The sequence below is a fragment of the Vanacampus margaritifer genome, chromosome 2, assembly GCF_051991255.1.
Source record: "Vanacampus margaritifer isolate UIUO_Vmar chromosome 2, RoL_Vmar_1.0, whole genome shotgun sequence".
NCBI lineage: Eukaryota > Metazoa > Chordata > Actinopteri > Syngnathiformes > Syngnathidae > Vanacampus > Vanacampus margaritifer.
This window is the reverse complement of record NC_135433.1, coordinates 48,872,766-48,877,765: the sequence shown is the minus strand read 5'-3', so window position 1 is coordinate 48,877,765 and position 5,000 is coordinate 48,872,766.

The window sequence follows — 5,000 nt, the reverse complement described above, 5'->3', positions numbered from 1 at the left end:
AATGCATACGAATTGTGATAGTGGTTGGTTCTCACCGTTGTAAAATGTGGTGTGTTTGTGGAATTTGATTGTGTAAACAGCGCCAGACGCTGATTACCTCCGTGAAAAACACTTCTATAAGTTTCTTCGAATGGAAGAAAAGTTAGACGGTGTGGGGTCGTGAGCCAAATGTTGCTTTGTGCTAGAATGTTAGCGTTGGATAGCTTTGTGAAAGTTGCGCAGATGGCGGTGTTAAGTGATTTTGAGAATGAGGAAACTGATGCTAAGCTAGCGGCTCTGACAGCGTACGAGTTTTGCGCAGGAGATGAGTTTTTGGTAAGATGCTACCGTACGAATCTGTTTTTAAGGCTAAGGATGAGTTAGCTGCGGGCAGCCGCATCTGTTAAGAAATTGGAACATAAATTGGATGAAGTGTTGACTGTGAAAGATGACCCGGGGGGAAAATTTGAACCAAGCGAGAGCTCTTGGCTTAGAAATGAATTGTTGAGTGTACGCGTTTGTTTGTTTGTTAAGCTCCATGGTGTGTTGTGGCCACGCGGTTTTTCGTTGTTTGTTTTAAATTGTGCGCGACGTGTCTGTGTCGCAGCTGTAACGTTGCGATGGATTGTGCGCGAATAAGTCGACATTTGAGCTATAAGTACGTGGTGAAGTTATTATTAGACGAATAAACGGTGTATTTTACAAATGAGTGCGCACTTCGGAGAGGTTTGTGTTCGTCTGTGGTTCAACAACTGAGACGCCACTGAATTAAGTTGAGGAGTTTGTGTTGTGTGTGTCTGGGTCTAGTTTGGTGAGTTGAAACTATGAATATGTGAAGCATGTGTGAATTGTGAGTTTAAAGGAGGGATTTGATTTCTTCTTGTTTTTGTGTTTTTTCTCCTCAATGCCTTTATGACAAGGGAGAGGAAACTGAAGTTACAGTAAGTGAAAGAAGGACTGAGTTTGTTGGAAGGCAGGTATTTTGTGTCTCCAAAAATGAGCGAGATAAGATAGGATGTATATGAATGGCGTTTTGTAGGAAGAGGAAAAGAGTAGATTTCAATGGAAAAGAGGTGGGAAAAATTTCCTCTCTCTCCAGTTTCTTTGTCCTCAAAAAAGGGGGAAAAAGAATGGTAGCAGGAAATCTGCATATTTTGAAAGGATGGGGGCCGTGAGCTGCTGTTTTAAGAAGGTGGTGATTTGTACTGTTGTCTGTTAAAATTAAATTAAACTAGATAAAAAAGGACAGGGGGGTGTGATACGTTTAGTCCTCTCTTCCATTGTCTCCATTTGGGAGACTTGTAGTCTGTTGTGTGTGTGAATAGCAGGGGTCTTCTAATACTAATCTGGTAAAATCAAATTGTTAAAATCAGATCTGTGTTTTTTATAGTTGAATGAGTAATAAAACCAACTTTTAATATAGTTGAATAAGTAATAAAACCAAATTTTAATTGAAATAGACTTTTCATTTTTGATTTTATATTTCCCCTGCATCTCTGATAACTTATTCATAGGTGTGAAAATGATTTAACCTTTGTCTTTATCTGAGTCCCATTCTAGAAGTCTGGAAAGGACTTCCATCCAAGTGGCCAGGGTGACTGACAGCTGTCACATTTTCTTAAATTTGAGGTAACACGTAATGAAGATGTCTATGGTAGACATATGCGTAAATATAGTACTACTACTTGCTATAGTTTAGTGATCAAATTCAAATAAAACCACAAAATTAAATAAATGAATCAATTAAAAATAGTTTGAAAAACAAAATATTTTGGGGAAATTTTTTATTTTATTTTTTCTTGGAAATTAAATGACAACAAGCAGTGTTCTCTTGCTATGATCTCATCTCCCTCTGTCTGTTCCGAGTGTATAAATGTTTCAGGCAGGTTCAATCTTTGACTGAAAGGTGTTTCACTTGGGTGACTCAACCAAAAAGTGCTGGAAATGGAATGAACAGCATTCTCCTGCTATGCTTGATGTTCAGAGTGGACGGCGAACTGAACAATGGTCACTTTCGGGGGGGAAGTGACCACACGGACTGCAAAAAGGATGGTACACTGTAAATCCGCTCGTCCTGTGACTGTTCAATGACTCTTATGCATTGTTTGAGCATAATGTCCAGCAACTTCTTGAGCAGACAGGATTATCATCGATTCTGCCATGATGAACTTTTCCTGAGAACTCCAGTACACAAAGCCCAGTGCCCGCTTTGAACTATGCCCTGCATAAACTGCTATCGACAAGGACAGGAAGGAATATGAACTACAGTTGTGGATTCAAAGTTCTGGAATCATCTGAGTTTGGTGCCTGAGGTCGTATGTTGTATTCTGTTTGTAGACATTTGCACTCTGTACTATGTCAGAAAGGAGATGTGATCTATAGCAACGCAGTTTCGGAAATTGAGAACAGCTTATGTGAATTAGGGTAGTATAAAATTTATTTTAATCTTTAAATACTATATTTTCCGTTGTTTGATGCTTGTTGAATTTGGCCTTCTATTTTTTTTCCATTTCTCTTTTATAACTTTGGCTTCTCAGAGTGGACTCAGATATGGAACACTTACGGCGAATTTGCTGGTTAAAATTTTTAATTTTGATTAAGCTCAACAGCACTGACCTTTGGATTCCACGGGGAATGCACAAAGGCAAAGTTCCCTGCTGTGTTTTACAAGCCCCCACTACTCTGTAGAAGAGGTGAGGTTAGTTAGCATCTTAAGAATACTTTTTGGTTGGTTTAAAGTAGGGATTTTGTTTTGTTTTTCTGATTATAACTCATTTCTTTTATTAGTTGAGATGGCAGATATTTGGAAGATTCGTGACCTGCAATAGATTAATGGGGTTATTTTAAATCTTTTTCTCATCTCTTCCTGACCCTAAAAGTCCTCCGCTGCAGGATTTTAATTTTAATTTAATCTGCTTGAGTTGTTTTTCCAATTTACATTACAAACTCTTGCCTCAAAGGCTTTTGTTTTTATGGCTCCTGGCTAGCTCAGCTGGAGATCTTTTTATAGTTCTGGTGTTGGCCAAATTGTCACAATTTGGTTGTTTTTTAATCTACAGGACACAAGGTGTCTGTTTTTCCTCTTTGAAGCAGCAATTTGGAAGCGGCTGCAGTTTTCACATTCAGGTCTGAAATGATCAAAATTGATCTTTATCAGATGGGGGAATGATTGGTCTGTCTGAGTTTGTTGAAAAGGAAGTCTGATGTGAGAATGATTGGTCTGTCTGATGTGAGAATGACTGGTCTGTCTGTGTATCAAAAGGAAGTCTGATGTGAGAATGAAGTTTGGTGTGAGGAATTTACAGGCAGCGAATGGGGAGGATTTGACTTGGAGGAAACGTAAGTTCTACAAAGATGACAAAAGACGACCCTTATAGCAGAAATACGGTAAGGATGTTCCATTTCAGAAATGATTGAAAAGTATAATTTCTAGAGCCCATGGAATATGCCATTTAGGTGTGGAAGGAACATTGACACACCTGGGTGACATTTTTTCATGAGACAAGTTGTTAAAAATGAACTGCAGTGTTTATTTAAGGTATAAGTATAAATCTCTTCTCAGACTGTTCATGGCCCGGCCGGACATGAATAGTTCTGAGTTAAGATGATGTTGTTTTTAAATGATTTACACTGCTATAATAAGAAACCAGCATTAAAAATACAGAAATTTGATGTACGACAAAGAGCACATTTATGCTAAAATCTACAACAGTAAATATCATGGTAAAATATTTGATTAATCATTACCTACCATCATAAGGGTTTCCTAGGAAGATTGGATCAGACAAACCCACTTGAAAAAACAAAACTTCATAAGATATAGAAAAGGCATTGAGATTAAAACATATTTGATTTAGTATATTATCTCTGATCTCAAGGACATTGAAGAAAAATAGAAATATTAAACAATTGGCCTCATAAAGTTTCAATGTCAACAAGACTTTCATTATTATGCCATTGAATGTACAAATGTCATTAAACGGATTCTGTTTGAATGCCACAACAAAAATAACTTTTTCCGTGTCCAACAGCATGTTTCAGGACCTACAGAACTTAAACAATTAACATTTGCTAAAGAACCAGGTGCTCTTTTCAAAGTAAAGAATGAAGACTATGTATGTTATGAGTGACTAAATGAAAATGATTTTGCACACAGATTGGTTTGCTGATCATAATGGTGGGGGCCACATCCACCACATGTGAGCCAAGAGGTCCCAGGCTCATCAAATCACATCAATTGACTCCGACTGAGGGGGTTGACTAAGCTGCTGATCTGCGTCCACACCAATTGGAGCCATCTAACGGATCCCACCACACCCGGTTCCAGTGTCTACCTGACAAGCTGCCCAAGGACGCAGAGGAAAGAAGATTCATTGGAGTGCCTTTTCCCTGGGCACGGATTGACACAGTTGGAAAAGCTGATCAAGTGTCAATCTGCTGTTTGAAAGGGGGAAATCACTCAAATCCCCGTTTCATCAATTCACAAGGTGTGAGTCACACTGGGAATGAAGTCCCGTGACCTTTCCTGCGATCTCTGGCAGTGAGCCAGGGTTCGGAAAGAGGCTGACAAACGCCTCTTTTTAAAAAATTGACCAACTGTCGAACGCACTTTTCATTCAACAAGACCTTCACCAGGAGATGGCTTCGAGGGACAGACACATCTGCTATTGCGTCGTGACACTTAACCACATCACATAGTGTTATGTCTCACATTTATTATGCCCCTTCCACTGAATTTTTTAATGAATCAAACTGAATTTTGACTGCTAAGCCCATCTATCTTTCTCTCTCTCTCTTTCTCTCTCTCTCTCACCTGCTATTCTTATTTTCTGAACTCCACACAAACATTGCTTCATTTTTGCGACGATCAAGATTCGCGCTGGACTTTCTCTCTAGACTATTGTGGGATTAAATGTCCGGTTTTTGAACTTATAGAAGTTCAATGGTAGGACTGAAGACATTTAACATTTTCAATTTTATGTTTTACTGTTTTTGAATTTACTTATAGGCATATCAATGTG